Genomic DNA, 24,066 nt, shown 5'->3' with positions numbered 1-24,066 from the left:
AGGAAGCATGCAAAGAATGGAATGTTAATGGAAGGAAATAAAGGCCACCGTAAGATACAGGAAGCTGGACTAGATGGGCCTATGGCCTGATCCAGCAGGGCTATTCTTATGTTAAAGAACAAAAATGTAAAAGAGCAAGAAGAAATTAAATGTGGATAGATTTGAAGAAGATTATTGATCTTTTTATGATGTACATCTGCCAAGACTCCCCAAGGACCAGGTTTGGGTCATCTGGTAGGACAGCGGTTTTCAAACTCTTAGGGAGTTTGAAAATCACTCTAAGTCCTTATGGGGGTGGGAGAGGCAGTGGGGTGGGGGAAGGCAGAAACACGATACCCAGGATCATGTCGCTCAGGGCGCTGCAGGGGCTTGGCTGTACTTACTAGAGCCTCCTGCAGCCTCTCAGGGAAGTGGGGAGCCCTGCGCAACCATCTACAGGGCTCCCCGGAGCTGAAGAAGTGAAAGTGGGGCAATGATGCTCCATTTCCAATTTTGCGGAGGAGGGGTGCGATCACTCCACTTTCACTTTTGAAGCTTTGGGGAGCCCTGCAGACAGTCGCACAGGGCTCCCTGACCCCTGGGAGGCTGCAGGAGGCTCTGGTAAGTACAGCCAAGCCCCTGCAGCCCCTTGAGCGACGTGTGATCCTGGGGATTGTGTCACTGTCCTCCCTGCCTCCTTACTGGCCCTTAAGGGGGCAGAGGCCAGGGCCCTCAGGCTTCAGCATCGCAACGCCCCAGTTTGAAAAGTCCTGTGGTAGGATATAACTTTTATACAAAAATAAAATTAAAAATACAACAATTTGCATTCCATCTATTCTAATTTGAGTTCCAGATTGAATGAAGTAAACTTCAACCATGAGTACCATAGATTTTTGTTGTTGTTGAAGGACTGGAGAAATCAGTATATAGTAAGCTAAGCAAAGTTTACCGCAGTGGCTTACCCTGGATTGGGTTTCCCAAAACACGCAATCCATGACTGCTTTCACCTCCACCGTAAGGCAGAACTACATCACCAGCATTTTATACTAAATCAAACCTTGTAAAGCTGCTTGATTGTCCTCAATGATTTATTGCAGAAAAAAATCTACAACAATAAAAACTTGAAATTGATTATATTTTAATATTGCAGAAGAGGTAAATACACGTAGCTTTAAAACATCTTCTGAATGTCAAGCTCTGTTGGACCGAAACATGATTTCAAATGTATTGGCATGGCAAGACAATTCCAGAAGGCCTATAGAAGCAAAAATGTGCTTTTCAGTTAAAGCCTATCACTACAAATTCTAGGGATTGCCTTATAAAACACACACTGACATTAAATAAAGGGTGCAAATATACTAATCCTCTAGCAATCTCAATAATAGATTGTAGCTGCATTTGCCATATCAGCCCTTTCCTAACCTCCCACTCACCCACCAGCTCAGCCGTGCCAAAAAGGCACACAATGTATCCAGTGGAAGCAGGGGGCAGATTAGGAAGGCTTTGGAAGGGAAAGGAGCTTTAAATTCCTTCACCGCTCTGTCGGCCTCCTCAGACCTGTGCCAGCAATTTTGCTGGCAGAAGTTTGAAACTAAGAAGGGGGTGGGGAAACAGCTGCCCCTGCTGCCAGATTAACCCCTTCCCACATGCTGCCCTATTTCCCCACCCCCTGTTCCACCCTCCTCCACTGGGTGGGACAAGTGTACTCCTCGAGCAGGAGCACTACATCACATGCTGCCAGAGTGCCTTTTGCAAAAGCCATAAAGGAGGTAGTGCAAGCAGAGTATAAGTTTCATCAGTGCTACAAGCTCATAAGATTGGGCTGTAAGCTTACTATCCTATGCACACGTATCTGGGAGAAAATCTCACAGAACACAGTGGGAGTTACATCTGAGTAAATATGCATAGGACTGCTGTGTAAGACTTTTATAGCCAAATTCTATACATATTTACTCTGATGTAAATACCACTGATTTCAATGTCTTCTCTGCAGGAGGCATTGCAGCCCTAGTTTCACAAATTCCAATGTTTTGTAGGTTCCGTGAACTAGCTTCACTGCAAGTTATTTAATGCACATATTCAGTCAACATTTAAACTTTATATAATGAATTAACACTTTTAAAAGTTATCTGCTGTAAAAGATTATTTTATAAAATAGTGGTCTGAATCCTGAATAGTGGTCTGAATCCTGAACATTTGAGGCTGCATTTTGACTTACTGGAAAAATTACCTCTATCACAGTGATTTTCAACCTTTTTCATCTCGCGACACACTGGCAAGGCACTAAAATGGTCAAGGCACACCATCAGCTTTTTGACAATTGACAAAGCACACTGTGCTGTCAATGGGGGCTCACATCCCCCAATGGTCCTATTGATAAATGACCCTCTCTGTAATTCCCGCGGCACACCTGGGGGCCATTCACGGCACACCAGTGTGCCACGGCACAGTGGTTGAAAATGAATGTTCTATCAGCTTAGCATTCAGACTTCATTTTCTCAAAGATTTTACGTATTATGACAAAAGGCTACAAATTTATGAAGCAGAGACGTATAGAAGAAAAATGCCCTTGTGTCATTTGCTGCAATGAAAAACCGAAGAACACAAAATGCATTAAGAATTCTTATTTTCAGAATTGGAGAGAAACTTAGTCCGGGGGAGATTACACTTTCATGAAGGCGTATAGTAGCTATTGTTACAGTTTTCTGTTAGTTTATCTCCTTATTTATTTTATATTAGTTACATTCAAGAAAACTGACCCTATAACCATAAATAGCCAACATAATTATGTAAAACTGGGAGGAATGAATTCAGTCAAGTCATATTAAATTCAGAAGAAGCATTTCATTGTTATAAATGTCTGCTTGGAATATTTGCAGCTAACAAACTGAAAATGCAATGTGCATTTTAAAGAACTGAAATACATAATAGCAAAAATAATGTAGAAAGGAATTCATGGAGATGGGCAACAAAGATGATTAAATATCCATAGTGCAGCATGGATCTTTCCATGTCTAAATTTTCTTTCTAATTTAGACAGGTTTTTCTTCCAAGAAAACAAGACATCTTCTAAGACAACCCAGAAAAAGTGCTAGAAACGGGGGGGGGGGGGAGAGAAGGGAGCAAGAAGTTCACAAAAATAGGACATGGTTAGTAATTAAAAATACTAGTAAGAACCTACCTTCACTAGAGCCCCAAATCTGCAAGATTTTACAAGATCCAAGATGGTGACACCCAGCTGGGCCAGGAAGAAAAGGCTACGGGCATCAGCAAGTTTGGGAACCACTGCCCTAAAGAGGTCACTTCTTTAGTATTAATAAACTCTGCAAGATGTCAGCTGCAAATCTAACAATTCCTATGTGCCATTATTAAATGCTTAAGAACCTTACAATTTTAAGGTTATTAAGGCCGAAATCCTAACCAACTTTCCAGCACTGGCATAGCAGTGCCAATGGGAACGTGTGCTGCATCCTGCAGTTGGGGGGCACTCACGGAGGCCTCCACAAAGTAAGGGAATGTTTGTTCCCTTTCCTCGGAGCTGCTTGGGCAATGTGGGTGCTGGAAAGTGGGTTAGGATTGCACCCTAAGTTTTAAGAGTAGGAACCATGATGCTCCTATACTAGAAAAAGTCCTACTCGTAGTTAGGCTTCCACATTAAGGGACTACAAAATGTAAGACAATGTTTTACTCAATTGACCTTTTTATATGTATGAATGAAAGATCAAGCAATGGTAGGAAAAAGATCGATACCAACTGTACAAAATACCGATTTCGACCTAGAAATTGTTAAGTCATCATGGTCTAGGTTAACTTGAAAAAATAAATACTCAACCTGGATTAGTCCCTTGCCCTCCTCAACCTCACTTAGCACCAAAGAGCTTCTATTATCTCAGATTCTCTCTTAAGGGATGCTGAAACAGCTTCAGTGAGTTGCAGAGCCTTCTCACCAGCAATCCCAATGCTCTGAAATTCTTTAGAAAGATTTCGGTAGTTAACCTGCTGAGTTGAATCTGTGTTTGCTGTTTCAATTATTACAGTTTTTACTTATTTTTTTATTTTCTTTTAATGTTGTTGCTTAATGTTGTTTGGCTTAAACATTTTGTGCACTGTTATGAACTCTACAGAACAGCACTATCATTTTCTAAGTAAATAAAGCAAGTTTGTTGAATAAAGTGGTAAACCTCACACGAATCCTACTAAAATAAATATGCATCATCCAAGGTAATATAAAACCTGTTTCGACATTTTAGGCGTGCAACTATTTTCTCACTAGTTGGAGCTCCAATGCCCACTTCAGAAACTGCTTTTAGTCAGTTGCAAACATTTCTGGAGATGAGCTAGGAATCATAGCTACCATTATCCCAAATGTGGCCAAGTACTATAACAGCAACTTCTGCAATGGTGTTTTTAAAAGAGTATACAGCTGCCTCCATTATAACAGATACATTTACAGCATGTTATGTCACTTAAGTCTGAAAATTTATACAATGGTAACAGCCATGGCATTGTTCAACTCCATTTTTGGAAGAGTCTCACTGAAATGGCAAAGTATGCATAGTAATATGGAAGAATCTAAACCAGGGTTTAAGCAAAATAAAGGGACTGCCGCTAGCAAAGAATTTCACTGAGCAGTTTTGGGCTACTCCCAGTTGAATACAAAACAAGAGGGAAATTGCTACAATCACCCAAAACATCTCTTTCAAGCAAACAGATAAAGAACTGCAAATTTAAGCTATTTCCCTGTTTTTTATAGAACACATATTAGAGTGTTTCTCTGACCAAGTTCAACCCACAATGTAGCAATCAAGTGTAGCAATGCTGTTTGGAAATAGAAAAACACTAAACAATCGGATTCAATGCACTTTGTTTACTTCCTATGCTGGAAACCTATCGTTTCCATTCATTTTGTAACCACAACACAGATGAAAATATCTGACCCAAGGTTGGAAAGGAGTTTTACAGATTCCTGCACTACAAGTCTATTTACATATTATTTTCCAGTGCTGAAAATACAGCTAAACTAATCTCTCAAAGGAATTTCTCCTGAAGTGAGGCACAAAATACAAGGTAAAGTAACAGAAATAAAACAGAATCATTTCAAAAGATACAACTGTATTCAAATAATTACGTGCACTGCTGATCTTACACTGATCCAAATGGAATCCTGAGTTGGATGTGCACTTGAGCAACATGTTATACATAAAACTTACAGCTCCTTCTTGGGCAATTTCATCTACATGTGCTTGTGAAAGTACATGCAGAACCATGCAAAAATGCCACTGTATTTCTGCATTCAGTCCCTACAACACAAATGTACAACAATGTACTTACACAAATATATCTGAACATAAACTGAGTTTCTTCTAAGTGCTGTCTCGGTTTTAGGGCTATTGATGTATTTGAAACATTTGTATCCTGCCTTTCCATCCGTTCCGGTCTTCAAAGCAGCTCACATGTCACTAAATTGCCAGGGCCACCAAGACAAACACAGCTGTTCGTAACAGTTACAGGAATAATAAAGTTTCTTCTACATTGGGTCACAGAGCTAGAAGTGGCCCCTGATTCCTTCCAATTGACAAATAGGGTTGTGGACAACAGTACCCATGTCAGTGTAGGTCAGTGGTTTCCAAACAGAAAGCCGTAGCTTCCTGGGCAGCTGCGGAAACCAGTCAGGGAGCTGTGGAATCCTCATGAAAAACCCACCACAACGTGTGGCATTGCAAACCTAATATGGAGTCATGGCTAATGGCCCAGTAGGTCAAGGGAGCCGCCAGTAAAAAAAGTTTAAGAACTGCTGGCTTAGGTGTTCTGACATCTGGGGACTGTTAAAGTAACAGACTCAATGGAAATTGTTCCCTGAAGACATAGCAGAGACAACAGGTAATTATTAAATACCTATGCTGGAAATTAATCAGGCAGCATTGCCAAAAGCACACCATACAATCCCAGAAAATGCAGGAGCAAAACTGAAGAGAGATGCTGTAATATGCCTCAAAGTACTACAGAGATCAGGAAACAATTTCAGGGTATGTGTGTGTTAACTACATTCTACAAATGTTCTGCCTTTACCACCTATTCATTGTTTGTAATCTTTGATCCTGACATAGAGATAAATCATACTGCTTAAACAACAACAGGCCTGTAATAATAATAATAATAATAATAATAATAATAAACAGTATTTATATACCGCTTTTCAACTAAAAGTTCACAAAGCGGTTTACAGAGAAAAATCAAATAACTAAATGGCTCCCTGTCCCAAAAGGGCTCACAATCTAAAAAGATGCAAATGAATACCAGCAGACAGCCACTAGAACAGACAGTGCTGGGGTGAGGTGGGCCAGTTACTCTCCCCCTGCTAAAAAAAAAAGGAGCACCCACTTGAAAAAGTGCCTCTTACCCAATTAGCAGGGGTACATAAAAATGTTTCATGCCTGATACTATTTCCAAAAATTGTCCTAGCTTTGAGAGAGAGAGAAATCTAAAAGTAACCAAAGTTATCACTCCAGTGTTTGCCAGTAACAGATCCTTCCACCAAATTCCATGCACTAGTACTTGGTTAAGAAGTTCTCTTGGCAAACTCATGACTGTTCTGTGTGAATGGCTGGATGCAACAGATATAGTTTTGCCAAGAGTGCCATCAAGTGTTATCATAAGGAAAGATGAATGTTTAGCTTTCAGATATTGTTTCTGGTATGGTTTAAGTTACTATTGTTATTAACAGTATTTATATACCGCTTTTCAGCAAAAAGTTCAAAAGCAGTTTACAGAGAAAATCAAATAAGTAATGGCTCCCTGTCCCAAAAGGGCTCACAATCTAAAAAGATACAAAAGAGCATCAGCAGACAGTCACTAGAACAGACACTGCTGGGGTGAGGTGGGCCAGTTACTCTTCCCCTGCAAAATAAAAGAGAAGCACCCATATTGAAGTTGCTTCAATATGCAAAAACAAGATGTTCAGAAAAGTTCTTTATGAATTGTCATCTTTTCCGTATCAAGTCCAGGACATCACAAATTGTACTTCAGTGAGTGAATATTGTGCTCTATCACTGATCTTCAGTGCAAGTCTTGTATCATCAATCAAATTCTTCAGTTAGTGATCAATAAATTCAGCGTGTTCCAATTCAGTAATAATTTGACTTAATGAATTGAATCTCCATCATTGGGCATTGGATTTCTAGGTTCTAATTTGTTTCTCTGCACTCTGGAAGCTTCTGAGCAGCTGTTGTGTGGCCAGGTATAATGGGAGACCAGTCACTGGATTCAGTAGCACACTCTACATTCTGTGGGTGGGTGATGAAAAACATCCAGGTCTGCTAGCAACTTCTAGAACTTTATTTTCTGCTAACTGGGTAAATAAGAGCAGTGAGCTGCAACACATGACCTTTTTGTCAGTCATCCAATGAAACAAAGAAGTTACCTGGTAGAAGGTTACTGGGTGTGTCTTTAAACGTTAGCACACAAAGAAGCAAGTGGGAGAAGACTGATCTCACATTGTGTCACTTCAGTACCCTCACCTCTGTGTTGCATCCTGCCACCAAATCACACTCCTCTTGTTCTCTGATAATGTCACATCCCTGCTTAAAGCCCAATAGCATCCTCCTGTCCACACCTGGTTCTATCAAGCCTCCTAAATCCTTACTGCCGCAGCCCTCCTTTGCTTTGCTGCTCCTTACCTCTGCTCTCATACCACCTACACTCCTGTCTATGACCAATGCCCTCAACACCTGAAAATCCCCAGCTCCTCAAACAGGTTCATCCCATCTCCTCATTATACCTGCCCTCTCAGATCTTGTAGACATCATCTAGTAGCCTCAAAATCCACCTTTTCCATGAAGACTTTGCACTACTCTCTAGACATTTTACTCTATGACAAGTAACTCTAAGAATGTGTACATGAAATAATTGCATATTCTTCCCCATTTATCCTGGCACCTCTCTCTTCAATTGTCTTCTTTGTGCCTTATTTTTAGACTTTTGGGACAAGGACCCATCTTTTCTATTGTAAATGCCATGTATTTTGATGGTGCTAAATAAAATAAAACTATGCTTCATTTGGCTTATGGTCTTGCACTACAAGATTTGTACTCCATTCACAACCCAAGCACAAACCACATGCTCCCTTTCAGAGTATGCTCATTTTCAACAACCCACTTCATGACAGCTACCCTGGCAGAACAAGACATCGCAGCGGCCGCAATGCTGGCACATTCATTTCATGTCAACATAGCAACATAAAGTGACTTGATGAAAGACACAACAGTGCTAGTGTCTGCTGAATACAAGCTAGCAAGGCAGAAAACTCACATGGACAAGTTCCTGTAGGATGCGATTATTTTATTTTCATACAACACATTCCAATGTGAACAATACAGAATTCAACATTAGTCTCCCTCAAAACAAACATTTCTTATATTTCAGTGGGAATTTAGTAAGAAGATAGAAAGGCCTGATTCACACAACCAAAAAACCATGATTTGGTAGTTTAGAAATACTGAACCATCAGAACAAGCAGAAAGTCCAGAGGCCTCTTATGGGTTCTGCCTGGCTGGTAACCCACTCTACATGTCTCTGCAGGGTTCAGAATGGCCTGCAGAAGCCTTGGACAAACACTTCCTGTTTGCTTCTAAAAACCAGAGTGGCTTTCTGAGACCCGCAAAGGCCAGTAGCTTGGTTTGCCAGCCTAGCATGACACAAAAGAGCCTCCCTACCCACCTAGTAAGTCACTCCCATGTTGCAACCCACCACAGTGGATCACAGCACCAAGAAGATGGGAAACCACTGCTTTATTGGATTGTGGAAACCAGATCAAAGTCAGGTGTTTCTATTTCAATACACTTTCTATAAATTAAGCCTAGTTATACCCCTTTTGAAATAACCCATTAAATAAGTTATCCACAGTTTCTCATACAGCTTGGACTCATACATTTAGTATGAGTCAACTTATCAATCACTTCCAGGTTCATGCCCAGGATTGTACATACTCAAAATAAGTGATTCATGTAACGTTATTTGTTCATAATCCTTGAACATAACATTTGAACATAATCTGTTCAGTGTGTATAATATTTTCATCTTCTGATTAATTTTTGGCAGGAGCAAAGAGCTATGAGTTACACTTGAGGCCATGTCCCCATTACTGGAAATTCTTCCTAAACTCATTCCATCTGCTTTCTTAAGTTTCCATCAAGCATTGTCCACACACAGTCCAGTCATCTTCACTGGCATGATGTTGCCAATGACCACCCTTTCCAAACATGCACAGTCTCTACAAACTCCACTTTGGCCCTCAAAAGACATTCCAGAAGATAAGCCAATATTTCTTCTCAGAAGGAGTGAATTAACTAAGGGCCATTGACCAGAATGGAAAACTGCACCACTGCAGAATCTCTGTGACTCACACTCCTCTAAGGTCTTGCAAATTCATGTTCCCTACCTTGGCATAATTTCATTTGCAAGCATGCATTCTCCTGAAAAATAAATGAAGCTTAATTGCCCAATGTTCAGAGTACCTGGACAGTCCTTTCAAATCACTCCTTGGAAAGTCTCTTCTATCAAAGACCCAAGCATGGGTACTGTCCACAATCTGTCATACTTTTGTTCCTTCAGAAACCTCTTTGGTTGTGGTGCAATTAAGCCTTTATGGCCTCCTGGAAGGACAAATCATAACTCATTCAAGCCCATTTAAGTTCTGGCTACACATTTATTTTATTTTACAAATTTATACCCTGCTTTATCTCCCCAACAGGCAACAAAGCAGCACATGCAGGAGATGTTCCAGTTATTTTGTCCAGGAATGCTTTTGCAGCTTTTTCATATAAACTACCTCCTGTCTGGAACTTTGTCACTTCCTTCCCCTCTGAAAGCAGCCACACAGTCCATTATAGTAATTTCTCTCTCTCTCTCCCATAGAAAATTCCATTCTGTCTCAGGGAGATTTTGCCCCACTTGGAAAGTCTCCAGCCAATGGTAGTTGCTCTCGTCTTCAGAGGAACTGCCTAACCTGCCTGCCAAGAGGTTTTATGGCCGTGTTTTTTCAGTTTGCCTTGGGACCCAAAGCAGTGCCACTCGGCCTTGCTTCACTAAAGAACAGCAAACCCAAGTCTACCCAGCAGGTTATGGATTAGTAATTCCCCTTCTCTTACCCCTCACAATATCTCAAAAATCTCCTTTCCTCCCAACAACCTAGAATTAAAAACATCCTAGTCTCAATAACCCTATACTTTGCTAAAATCTAAAACCCCAGTTTCTGTTTTAAAGCTCCTGCCAGTTGACTTCTCCCCCTCCCACTCATTCATCTTGGGTGGAAGAAAATTCAGCCCAGCTGGCAGACTGACTCCATCCCTCTGTCTCCCCTTTCCATTTAACTTGTACTTGTTGTTATGGAACTATTTTCAGATATTCTCCATTCCCAGTCCACACAAGTTTAAAAAATACCCTTTTCCTGTATCCTCTGTATATTTTCAATAAGATCTACCTTCTTTTGAAACCCTCTGCCCTGTAGTTACAAGTAGCATATTACAGGCACTTTGAGGTTGTTCACCCCACTATCCAATCAATGGCCTCACAACAGCCATTCTCTGGTCAGTGTTTCTAAATCCCCCCAATTTGGTCTGAAGCCTGAGCCAGACAAACACAGACCTCAGATAACTGATGTGTGTGGTGGGTAGAGTAAATGCATGTGATTCTTTGTGTGTGTGAGAGAGAGGACAGTATTGGCAACAATGATGAATAAAACAGTGTTTTACAAAAAAATAAAAAATAAAAATGCAGCCAAGATTCACCAAAAATTGAATTCTGAAAAATTGTAACCTAATAGTATTTATATCCCACAGGGATTTCTTATCAAATTCTTCATTTGCATACTACATACAGAACATGCATATCACTGAAAGTAAACAAGCTTTAAGAGCTGAATGTTCCAGGTTCAATCCCTGGCATATACAGGTAGAGCTAGAAAGGACTCATGCTGAAATTCTGGACAGCCACCACCAGTCAGCAAGCACAGACAATCTTGACTGACATCCCAATCCTATCCACACTTTCATGGGAGTAGGTGCCATTGACTCTAATGGGACTTACTTCTGGATAGACATGCATAGGATTGGGCTGGGTAGACATGCATAGGATTGTGAGTCAATATAAGCCAACTTCATATGTTCAATTTTTATTCAATATATGGTTGAAGTCCACTTAAACACACTGAAACACACAATGCATAGTACTTGCATCCCACTGAGATTTCCAGACAATAATTAAATAATTTTAGATCAGAGTATCTGCATTAAACATACATACATGACATGCCATACTTCAATTTGTCCTCAAGATGAAAATGTGAACCTAATTGTTTCTAAGACCACTGAGAAGTGGGTTCTTTTAAAAAGTCAACCAGCATTTCTGCAGTGAATACTACACACTACTATTAAATAATTCTGTCAAATACTCTTTAAAAGCATGCATTTCAAATGCCTTTGAAACTAAGCTTTGTGTATAATGATTACACATTTCCATACCTGTCTGCATGCATCCCAGAAATGTTATTTTCAGTGCCATAAAAGTCAGACCGAACCTCTGTTATAAATCCTTATTTCTTGTTTATAGCTTTGTCCCTTAAAAAAGTCACTCCTGTCTGGAACTCTGCATGCAAGTCTCAGTCAGAAATCAAATCTCTTTTATAACAAGTTTCCAAAGTGCCTATAAAACTTCAGCCACAACCCTCAAAATTGGATAACACAGTGTGTGCTGCATTTGGCAGTATTATCACATGCTGCTCACAGGAATTAAACTACCAGCCTAGCTGAATGCAGAACGATCTCTCCTTTGGCCTTTCTAGCTTCATTTTTTTGGTACAGATGAAGCTGATTTGTACCAAATAATATAGTTGCTCCATCAAGTCCAGATCCATCTACTCTGATGGTCAATGGCTCTCCGAGATCATTTCAGTTGGAGATACCAGGGGATTAGTTTGGCACCCTCTACATGTAAAGCACATGTTCCATCACTTTAGCAGATACAGGGTGATCAGACATCGCCTTTTTTCAGGACATGTCCTCTTTTTTAGACTTGTGTCCTTGAAAAGTACTTAAAATGTTCTTTTCCCTGTGAGCCGGACCCTGCAAGCAGTGCACAGCCTTCTTGTTATTAATAAATTATTATTATTATTTCTATCCTGACTTTCTCCCCAAAGGGACCCAAGGTGGCTTACAACAGTGGTTAAAAACAAATTAAAAACGTAATTTAAGATACAAGATAAAAACATATTTGCAAAACACATCTTAAAGATTATATGTAATATAGTTTAAATTTAAAACTGTAAGTAATATAGTGTTTTAATGAACCACATTAAATCAATATACAAGGGTTTTTAGCTTTGTCATGTCCTACATTTTGCTTGGATGTCCTGTAATTTGAGGTGCCTTGACCTCTTTTGCAGTTATGATATCAGGTCACCCTGAGCAGATAGCAAGATAAAACAATACTGAGTCTAAAGTCAAGCCAAAGGAAACAATAAGAACATGACCTACAGTCCTGCTCACACTTACTTGAGGATAAGCCCCATTGATTCAGTTTGACTTACTTCTACATGGATATGCACAGGACTGGGTTGTAAGCTTAATAGGAAGCTAACAGTAACTCAGTCCAAGACAGCTGAGAGTGTTTAGAACCAACCGATAAAATTCAGTCACAAAAGATCCAATAAAGTGCAGTACTTGAGCAACACATTACAATGCTAAGAGAAGAACCTGCAAAAAAGGCAAATTAGAATTGCCAAGGATGCAAACCCAGATAAAGCATGCACTGCAGAGAACAGCTTGGATGAACTGGATGACCTCCTAAAACTCAAGAAGGTAGCGCACACCTAAGGATAGAATTAATTGATGTCATAACTGCTATGATTCATCTATAATCCTACTAAGAGTTGACAAACTGTCCAAGCATAAAAATAATTGTTATTGATGAAAGGGAGCCACGCGTGGTAGTTTCTATTTAAAAACCTGGAATAGGAAGCCAAGTTTGTTCTGAAGGAGCCCTTTCAATGGACAAATATGAAAGGGAAGACTGCAGTTTTGCACATTTCTAATTAGACTGTAAAAAAAACCAAACACTTCAGTTTACAAATAAAGCAACATTCAATGTAAGGGGTTTTTTTTGTGTGTGTTTTAATGACTGACAGAAAGCTTCTCTGACCCCTAGTGCTCACAAAAGTTAGAGCAAAGAGATACCCAGTGAAACTCGCACTACCAGTTCAAATGCAGCAGCATTAGAATGTGCTTTGGTACTGCTGCTACAGTGGTCCACAGGAAACAGACTAGCATCTTCTCCTAATTATAAAGTCCAGGGTTGTTTTTGTAAGCATTTAGGAAACATGTTCAGTATTTCAAGTTAACACTGAGAGATCAAGACCACATATATGGGGAATGTAATTGACTTACTGGTAGCTCAAAAATAAAATTGGGGAGACCATGCAGATACTGTGAATCACTGGCAGTTCTCAGTAATATTTATTTAGATTACTGGTACTTCAACACAGATTTTTCCCCCCTTACTCCAATACTTTTATGAAGGCAATGCAACACCAGAAGTGTTACAAAGACCATATTGGCGCAATCTCATCTGCTGCAAAGCAAAATCCCTCCAGATTTTGCCCTCCTTGTCATGCTCTCATAGGCATATTTTGGTTCCACATTGCTAACTTCTCCACCACCTCCTGCTGTTAACACTGATGCATTCTGTGAAATCAGAGACTATACCTCTTCCCTGTCACAGCTTTTTAACCCCGTTGTTTACAATTAGATAACCATGCATTTGATGAGGGGCTGCAAGTCTCCCCAAAGCCTAATAAGCCTGCAATTTTGTTCACACTCATCTGGAAGTAAGCCCATCCCTGCACCTGAACACGATTGTAGAACCGGACTTGTACAATCCCCCCAGTCAACATAAATAGGATAGTACTGTGCATCTAAGTCCTGAAGAGTCCACAAGATGCTGTTTTTGTACATGATCTGACTACACCTACAGGCACCTTACTCTCAGAAGTGCATAATCTCTGCTCTCCACTTTTATTGCCTCATCCAGCCAATACAAGAGCTTGGGGTGTTGTTGGTTTTTGTTTGCATCTCTCTCTCTCTCCCCCCCCCCTCTGCATTTATTCTTGCAAAATGAAGTGGGAGTAAGGGTGAAAGGAACAGAGGCAGCAGGAGCTACCCCAGCTGCTTTCAGATATCAACCCAGAGAACAACTCCTAAGGGTTTTTGTTTTCTCTCTCTCTTTCTCCTGCTATGCAAGATCGTTGAAAGGAACGTGTAGATTTCATTTCTCCTTGGCAAACCTCAAAGCATGCCACCAATGCAAGAAGGAAAAAAGGGGAGGGGGGAAGAGAGAAAAATCACACACCTTCCCTCCGCGATCTACATTGGTAGATGATCTAAAGGCAAGAAAACGAGGCTAAGTGCCCAATCCTATGCCTTTCTACTCAGAAGTGTCCCACTATAGTCAATGGAGCTTACTCCCAGGAAAGCGTGGCTAGGATTTGCAGCCTAAGGCAGGAGAAAACGGGAGCCGTTTACATTGTAAAAAGAGCAGCGACCTTCCTACCCAAGTATCACAGCGATCAGGAGACAGTTTCCCTCTCTGCAGGTTCTCCTTTCCAGTCAAGTCCCACGATCGGGGGGGGGGGCGTCAAAGCCCCAACTGCGCGGTCCCAAGTTTCTAAATAACAACAAGCGCCAGGGCTGCGCGAACGGGAGTGCCCAACTCTCCTCCTGCCTCCACCACCAGGGCGAAGCCCAACTTCCTCCAGCCCTAGAGGGCAGGCGCAGCTTGGGAGGGATGCTGCCCCACCAGGGGTCTTCCGCCGCCCCACCAGGGGTCGCCCCCCTCCTCCCAGCAAAGTTTCCCCTGCTTTCTGCCCCCCCCCCCCAGCCACCCACCCACCCACCTGGTCCGCAAGCGGGCACGCTGGTTCCCCAGGAGCAGCCTCGAGCTGGTAATCCTGCGGCTCCCCCTGCAAGCGCCCGCCGCCTCTCCTGGAGCAGACAGAGCGGCTGTGGCAGACACCAGCGCAGGGGATGGCTGGGAGGGATGGAAGGAGGGCTGGCGGGAGGCGAGGAGGCGGAGACGAGGACGGCGCCGCGCGGAGCGGGTGAGGTGCTCTCCAGCAGCAGCGCCTGCCTCTATCTCGCGCGCCCTCGCCCGCAGGCGCTCTGTGCGCAGCAGCCCCCCTCTGTCAGCGCGCGCCCTCCTGCCCCGGGGGGGCAACACCCCCCCAAAGAAGGCGGGCAGTGCTGGTGACAAGGGGCGCCCTCCCCCCAGGAACAGCACACAGACCCCTCACCAAGTGCCACCAACAAACCCAACCAGGGGGTGGGCTTGCTCAGGGCACTCCTCGCTCACACAGCGCTCCCCCTTGAGGGTACAGTCCTCTGGGGGCGGGGCAGCTTTTCACGGGCTTCCACGTTGAGCTGCCCCCGCCCTGCCCCCGTTCCCTCTCCTGCACAAGGGTTAAAGGTAGAGGCACTCGGTCCCCCGACCTAGTAGGAGCCCTGGACGATGCTCGAGCGCAGCCCCAGGCAGGGCTACTCAGAAGCAAGCCCCATTGTGCACAACGGGATTACTCCCAGGTAAGTGCATAGGAGGACTGCAGCCTGGGACTGTCATCCTACCCTCACTTTCCTGTGCTTAAGCTCCATTTACTATAATGGAACTTACTTCCGAATAGATAGGTCTAGGCGTGGGCTCCAGCACGGCCCGCCTCACCATGCAGCCCTCCTTCCCCCAGCTTTGCTCTCAAGTGCATTGCTTTGCATTCAATGGGACTTCACACCAGGTTGCAGCCTCAGCGAAGCTCCCTCACTGGGCTTGAAGCGGGATTTCGAGCCCACGTTCGGCAAAGGGAAGAGGTAGCATTTTGGACCCATCCACTTCACGCTCCGGGGGGGGGGGTTTGAGGTGCCACTTTAAAACGGGGCCCCATGCCAAATAAAAACACGAACCCCAAACGCCACGCGTTGTGCTGTCTGTGGCACCCAATGGAGAAGAAAAAGGTTTGCTGCTTTACCACATGCACCTGTGTTTTTAACCTGGGGGAGGATTCAAAATTAGGACCCCCCTGCAGACTGAAATGGAACAGTCCAAAATGCTTCCACATGCTCATAGTGGTTCTCACACTTTTAGCACCAGGACCCAGTTTTTAGAATAAGAATCTGTTGGGACCCACCAGAAAGGATGTAATGACCGGAGTGATGTCATCAAGCAGGAAAATGTTTAACAATCCTAGGCTATAATCCTAGAACACTTACCCAGGAGTAAGTCCAAAGACTATCATTGTTTAAAGCATATACATAGCCTGTTAAAAGTACTGATCTGTAACATTTCCTCAAATAGCAGCATCAAATCTGATAAAAATAAAATATTGAAATGAATGGGGACCCACCTGGAATTGGCTTTTGACCCACCTAGTGAGTCCCAACCCACAGTTTGCGAAACGTGTCCTAAGGTATCCACTAGGTCTTGCTCAGTATCACCAGGTACAATAGAGGACAGAGTGCCTATTAGTGTTTCTCAAACTGTGGGTCAGGACCTACTCTGTGGGTCCCCACTCATTTCAATATTCTATTTTTAATATATTAGACTTGATGCTATCATGGTATGCTACTGCATTTGGAGAAATGTACAGATCTGTACTTTTAACAGGCCACTCTATATATGCTTTTAACAATGATAGTAAATGGGACTTACTCCAGGATGAGTATGGATAGGATTGCAGCCTAGGATTGTTAAAAATTTTCCTGCTAGATGATGTCACTTGCAGTTATGATATCACTTCCAGTGGGTCCTAACAGATTTTCATTCTAAAAAGTGGGTCCCAGTGCTAAAAGTTTGAGAACCACTGGCCTATGTCGTTAACCATTGTACAGAAGAGGGAATTTTAGCAGGTGCAGCTCAGGGAAGGGTTTATAAAGCTGCACTTGCCACAATTCCCTCTTCTATACAATGGTTAAAGATACAGGCACTCTGTCCTCCATAGTATCTGGACACCCTGGAGTCTCTTGCTTGTAGTTAACACATGACTTGGCTTCAGCCAAAGGTCCCTTCTCAAGAAATACCACAAATATTCACACATAGCTCAAATGGAGATGTCTGATTTCCCTGGGCTATGGAAGGGATGCACAGTTGTGTGGCCACATTCATATAAGTTTTGGCACAAAGGCCTGGCTGACTGACCACTTCCCTGGCTGAAGAGCAGCTGATGCCAAGGCCTCATGTCTCAGCCTTTGGCCCCCTTCCTCTCCACCTCCTGGCAGGGCAGAGCAGAGGAGAGACAGCTCACCTCTTCTCCCAGGGGTCCTATCACCAGAAGAAAAGGCCTTCCTCTGTATCCTGAACAAGCTCTTCAGCTTGCTGTGGAAAGAAAAACTTCAAAGGAGTGGCAACCTGCCCTGCGCTCTCCTCTCACCTTTCAATAACAACCCCTTAGCCCAGTTTATTTATTGTCATTTGCAGGCAGGGAGAGGAGGAGCTGCAGGGCATATCTCTCTCTCTTTCCTCCTTGGCTGGCATTTCCATTTCCAGACATTGAGCTTTTGCCATCCTTGCCTTCAGCACTGATTGCTATTCTCTGAGTGCTGGGGGGGGGGGGAAGAGAGAGAGAGAAGAGGCGCTGCTTTAAATAAATAATCTCCCATTTCAGTAGGCACACAACAGCTTGCCTGCTTGAAGGAGCTTTCTTTGGCCTGGGTTAAAGCCAAGGAGTTGAAAGGAACTCTCTTGCATCCTTATACAGCACAGAGTTGAGAAACCAATCTTCCTGGCTCACTGCAACCATCCAGTGTGCAGTACATCAGCCATACAGGTTCATTCTGTCAGGGAATTAAATGTGGGGAGAAGCAGCCCATCCTGCAAAATGTTCACTTCTTTGGTTATTACCATCATTGTGGTTGTGATCATATCCGTGGATGTGGCACTCTACATAGAGGGGAAAAGGCAGGTCCCCCATCCCAAAGATTCAGACAACATAGGAAGAAGAGAGACATGAATGCAAGGAAAGATTAGGGAAGAATATATATCCTGTATGCTTACTGAGGCTTTAAACCCAAGCCTTTGCATATCTCTTCTTAAGTAAATTCCATTATAGTCAGTGAGTAGAATTGTTTGTTTCCAGTGAGTAAGTCTAAGTCTTACTGAACACAATGGGCTTACTTCTGAGTAAGGTAAATAACACAGTTTTCAAAAACCTCTATCAATGTGGCTTGCTCCCCAGTCCTCAGTAAGTGTGGATAGGATTGCAGCCTTGGTAAAAGGGTAATATGAGGATTAGGGGGCTGGGCAATGCCAAGCCTTGTCTTCAGGAGAGATTTAAAGGAAATAAGAGTGTTGGCATCACAGAGGCATGATGGTTCAAAGCATAAGTGACAGCAAAAGAGAAGAAGCAGAGATGTTTCATGGAGCAAGAAACCTTTGAGCAGCTGAGGGCAGTAGAGGTGAATGAGAGTCAGAGGTGTCAGGATATGCAGGCAAAGAAGTGGGGGGGGATCAAGAAGCTTTTGAAGGATCTGGGAGCAAACCAGAAGGCATTGTAGGGATTTAAGCAGGAGCATAATATGATCAGAGCAACAAGAGAGGTGGATGATTTTTCAGCAGAATGCTGGATAAAATACTGGTCTGAGTCATGCTAGCCTGCACTCTCCAGCATTACATACATGGGTGTATAAATATTTTAGGAAACAAACATGCAGCTGGCACACCAGATTAAGTTGACCAAAAACACTCCTGGTTGTATTAGTCACCTAAGCATCCAGGAGCAATGAAGAGTCCCTGACTGCAAACCTGGACACAACTTCACATGGACTGCAACTTCCTCCAGAACTGGCTGATATCCTATCACTGGATTGGTTCTCCTGATCAGGAGACTTATTTCTTGTCTGGTTTAAGTTTCTTGTTTGTTTGTATCAAGCCCATCACTGATCAGGACCTCCACCGCTTCCCTGTTTGAGAAGACAACGAAAAATAGAGCTACATGTCACCAGTGCACTGATGACAGCTAACTCCAGATCTCTGCATCATCTCTCCCAGTGGTTTTCCATAGATATTAAATAGAATTTCTACATAGTAGAACTCTGCTGGACACCATGGGGCATATGTATGTGCTGAACAGGTTTTCCTTCTGAGACTTGCCTCTAGGAATAACAAGACCACTGCAAAATTTTGACTCCATGCAGTCCAGGGACAGGATTCATTATATCAAAAGATGCTGCAATACCAAAAGAGATCCTGCAATACCAAAAGAGATGGGCTCATCAGTCAATTTCCTGGTAAAATCACCCAGATGGTAACCAAGGCTGCTTCAGTACCCAAACCATTGTGTCAACAATTTAATAAGCATCTAGTCAGTGATGCCCAAACAGTGTGTCATGACCTAATTTTTGGTGGGTCACAAAACTGACAAACTGATATAGCTGACAAGGAAGAGTAATTGAGCCCTATGGAAACCAAAACAGAACAGTACATGTGCACGGACTCATAAGTAGGCGAATGTGCCTCAGTCCACTTTGAATGACAGTCTGAGGGGAATGCAACACCAGCAGAATTGCTCCAATCCAATGAATGTAGACCCAAACAAACTTGAGAATGAAGTTCTCCCGCTCCTCCAAGCTGACAAGGAAAATGTGTTGAGCCCTATGGAGAGCGAAACTGAGACACAAATTCATGTTCATTCATGAATAGGCAAATATGTCTTGGCTCTTATCAAAGGCCAGGCAAAGGGGGCTGCAAGGTTACCAGAATGGTTCTGATCTGATGAAGGTGAAGCACCTGATCCAATCTGATCTGATGATGCTCCAGAAGGCAGCCCTCACAATTATCAAAAGGCAAAGGACGAACTTTAGCTGGTAAGTGAAACTTATTTTTGTCTTGTAAACTTCAAGACTTACCAGAACTTCAGCTGGTAAGTGAAACTTTTTTTTTTTTTTTGGTCTTGTAAAGCTAGCTGGATTTGGATAGAGTGTCATTTTGAAAAGTGGGTCCTGTTGCCAAAATGTTTGGGAACCACTGATCTAGGTAATCAGTCTCATCCAGGAAAACCTGAAACCAGGTGACCGCCATACCTTGACAAAAAAAAAAAAAAATAGATAGCTGGAAGAAATTGGGAATTATCCAAAACAGTGGAATCAAGAGAGGGTTTTTTGGCAGCAGCCCAACCACTGCTGCTTTTAAACTAGCTTGAATTAATGTTTCTTCACAAAGAGAAGCATTAATTACCCTCCCAGCCCAATCCTATGCATGTCTACTCAGAAGTAAGTCCAATTAGAGTCAGTGGGGCTTACTCCCAGGAAAGTGTGGATAGGATTGGGCTGTGAGGCTGCTGGGAGTTAGCCATGACTTAGCCCTGAAGGGTTTGAGGTATGTCTCCCTCTAAACAAGACGATGCTAATAAAGGGCCATTGATTGGAAGGAAATCTGTAGCACTGTGTGGCATCTGCCTGTCACATTCCTCTAGGGCTTGCAAATTCAGGCTCTCTGCCTTGTCATAAACTCATTTGTAAGCACAAGACTTCCTAAATAATTGATGGAGCTCAGCTGGCCACCTGGGCAGCCGTTGCAGACTCCTCCAGGTTGCTTCTCTTACCAAAGTTCTAAATATGTGTGCTGCCCACACCCTGCCTTACTTTTTGTCCCTTCAGGAACCTCTCTGATTTTGGTACCTGATGCATCCTCAGTTTTCCTTTCCCTATTTTCAGTATTGTTGGGTACTTTTAACTCCCCACAAACTCCAGTTCAGCAGTGAAAAAAGCTGCTGGGGCATACTTTGCAAACAGCCTTTGTTTGAAACTGCATCATAAAGCCCACTGTGCATTTGTAGATTGGGGAAAGTTCTCTGTCTGGAGTACTGAGATTGGCTTGTTCTTGGGGGTGGGAAGCCCCACCTGTACATCTCTAGGTCAAGGTGCTGGAATGGAGTGACTAGCAGCCCAGTCCTATCCTGGACTTACAGTAACAGTTCTCTCAATCTGCCGCTGTAAGTCCTGGTATGGCATCACAAAAGGCATGCAGCTGTTGTGCACTGCGGGACCATCAGCATATATGGCCAGAAGCCCTGTGTATATACCAACGGTTCACCTTGGACAATGTACCTCAGTCTACCTAGCAGACTAAGAACAGGTAATTTCTCTTTCTAAAGGTGCAATCCAAACGCACCCTTGGGTCAACGCAAGTCCCTTTCGCTGGCCCAGGAGGGTTGCAAACTTGCCTTACAGAGAGTAAGCCAGGCTGGTGCTCCGAGAAGCACTGGCCTGTGGAGGCTGGCATAAGCCTCTGCACCGGCTTCCTCCTCAACACTTGCATTGGCCAGGCTGGGCTGACACAAGGACAAAAGGTAGGTGGGGGGAGGCAGAGAGGAGGTGGCAGGCAGGCAGGCAGGCAGGCAGGCAGGCGTTCCTGGGTGGGTAGAGGATGGGGTGGGCAGGGAGCGGGAGGCGGGGCTGGGATCGACAGTTATGCCAGATCCCAACCCCCGTCCCCGGAGAGAACAGAATGGCTTCAAGCCATTCCGGTCTCCTCGGACTTGCACCACCTCAGAAGGTGCGCAAGTCTGAGGAGACCCATAGGGGCCAGCAGCCCCTACCCAGGGGTAAGGGGAAAAGTTTCCCCTTGCCTCTGGCTGAGTCGCTTATGGCCATGATCCTGCACTGAATACAGCGCAATTCTCTTGACTTGCCTGTTCCAGCACAGGATAGGATTGTGCCCTAATAAGTCCACGTCTCTTCTAAGCCCCTCATTCCCTGGTGCCTGTTTTAAGCCTCTTACTAATCCTTCTCCCTGATGGCTTGTCTCTGCTGAAGGAATATCAGCCCAACTGGCAGCCCAAATTCTTACTCTCTTTTCTCTTCCTTTCATTTTAACCCATGCCTGTCCAAATGGAACTAGTTACAAGTATTATTTCACCTAAAACCACTCAAAACTCTGTGTAGCCAATCTTACATACAAATATTGCCTTTTTTCTGTTTTTGTCATCTTTTAATAAATATTTCATTTTGGAATAGTCTGTCTCCTAGTTATTGCTAGCCTAATTAGAGGCACATTGCAGTTATTCATTCTGCTATCCAGTCAATTGCCCCCTAATATAGCCATTCACTGCTCTCTGGACTTTCTTGTTACGTTCCCCCAGTATATTTGAAATCTGGACCAGGCAGACATGGACCCAAGATTTTGTATGTTTACACATGTATTGGCAGACACTTGTCTGTGTGTATGACAGCAGTGTTGGCAACAGTGCACAACTATGTCAAAAAGCCACTGGGAGTATAAGATGGAATAACTTCCATTTAGACTACTCTGAGCAATTTTTTTGGGTGGGCAGTGAGATTTCTTTTTTAAAAAATGAACAAAAATATTCTTCCAGCATATTTTTCATGAGCTTTGTGAGCATGTAAGTGTCTATGCTTTGTTTACAAAATGTTACAGACTGTAACATTAAGAAGGCATCCCAAGTGCTGCGAAAAAGTGGCGTTTGGTTGATTGCTCACTGGTCTGTTCGTATTACGGAGATTTTACTGAAGAACTAAACTCTCTAAAACAGCATTGTTATAATGGGATCTTCTGGTTCACCTTAATTACCACAGTACTTGCTAGAACACTATACTGTGAGCAGTGGAAGCCAAACTCTATAAAAATCTTCATCCAGCTCCCACATCAAAGAGGCACTCGTGAACTTGGCAGTTTTTCTCCTGGGCTTGCAGCCCAGAAATTGGTTGGAGCTTTTATTTAATCCCCAAAGTGTGACACACTCTGTGTGTGAGTGTGCCCGCATGCATATGCTTATGTGTGCATGCACATCTTTTTGCAATTTTCAACTTCTCAGCTTACTATATATGTAAGAAGTGATGAGTGGAAAACAGGAGCTCAAGCAGATAGTTCTTCCCACTACATGAGCAAATGTGTTCTGTCTTGGTATGTAGTTTCTGTTTATTGCATTGGCTAAGGCAGCAGGTTTATTTACTGAACTGGTAAATTCGAAGAAAGCTAAGATGTCTGTGGCTACCAGACTTGGAATTGCATTAAATCTCTCCCAAGGCTAATCAGCTTTCCTCAGAACATGCAAGGCAAAGTGTTGTGGCAGCCACCTTATTTTCCACACATCTTGAATTTTACTTTGTATTTCCCAAGAGAGCCAAATTTTCTCCCTATTAAAAAAAATATATATATCACTTGTCTACCTCCCCATATCCTTTCAGCTGGTTCAAAATAAGTACATTATTAAGATTCCGCAAACAGCCCACTGACTACAAAACTCAGGAATGCCCATTAAAAATGGCATTTTGCTATCAGGCAAGTGGCTCCTAAGATTACAAATAAGAGACTAGTAATAGGGTTGAAACCGAAAGACACTAGGTTCTGGCATGGCATATTTATACATGGGTGTAACTAGTGGTAAACTCTTGAGTGATGTGTTTAAGTTGTTTATCAACCCAGGACAACGACTACAACTACTACGACTACTACTACTTGTTATTAACAGTATTTATATACTGCTTTTCAAGGGAAAGTTCACAAAGCGGTTTATAGAGAAAATCAAATAACTAATGATTCCCTGTCCCAAAAAGGCTCACAATTTAAAAAGATGCCAAGGAACACCAGCAGACAGCCACTAGAAAAGACACTGCTGGGGTGAGGTGGGCCAGTTACTCTCCTGCTGCTAAATAAAAGAGGAGCACCCACTTGAAAAAGTGCATCTTACCCAGTTAGTGGGGGTTTATGCTACTGTTTCTTTGTAATGCTACTGTTTATTATGATACTGTTTCTTTGTAATAAGATCACAAGGAATGTAGAGCAGGTTGGAATCCCTCTCATTTGCGATGTTCAGGGTGCAACTTTAACCACTGTGATACAAAGGACCATGCTTTCCTTGAAGAATGTTGGAAAATTAAATATGAAAAGTATGGTGTCTTGTTTAAGTTTCAAGTTTTCAAGTTTATTTTGCAGATCAACATGAGTTCAGTGGACTTGATTTGAGGCTTGTTGGTCTGCTTAAAACATCCTGAAAACTTATCAGTTGTTGCATCTTTAATATCATATTTTTCTTCCTCATAC

At 42.9% G+C, this 24,066-nt stretch overlaps 1 protein-coding gene across 1 annotated transcript in view; it reads right to left on the bottom strand.

Moving 5' to 3' along the window:
- LOC136642018 (contactin-3-like) overlaps positions 1-14,977 on the bottom strand; it is a 230,282-nt gene extending 215,305 nt beyond the window's left edge. Inside the window, exon 1 of the mRNA XM_066618182.1 lies at positions 14,921-14,977. The gene's annotated coding sequence lies outside the window, so the exon portion shown is untranslated. The remainder of the gene's footprint in view (positions 1-14,920) is intronic.
- Between the last annotated feature and the right edge of the window lie 9,089 nt (positions 14,978-24,066).

The sequence above is a fragment of the Tiliqua scincoides genome, chromosome 2 (assembly GCF_035046505.1).
Source record: "Tiliqua scincoides isolate rTilSci1 chromosome 2, rTilSci1.hap2, whole genome shotgun sequence".
Lineage (NCBI taxonomy): Eukaryota > Metazoa > Chordata > Lepidosauria > Squamata > Scincidae > Tiliqua > Tiliqua scincoides.
This window is presented reverse-complemented; position numbering and strand designations above follow the sequence as displayed.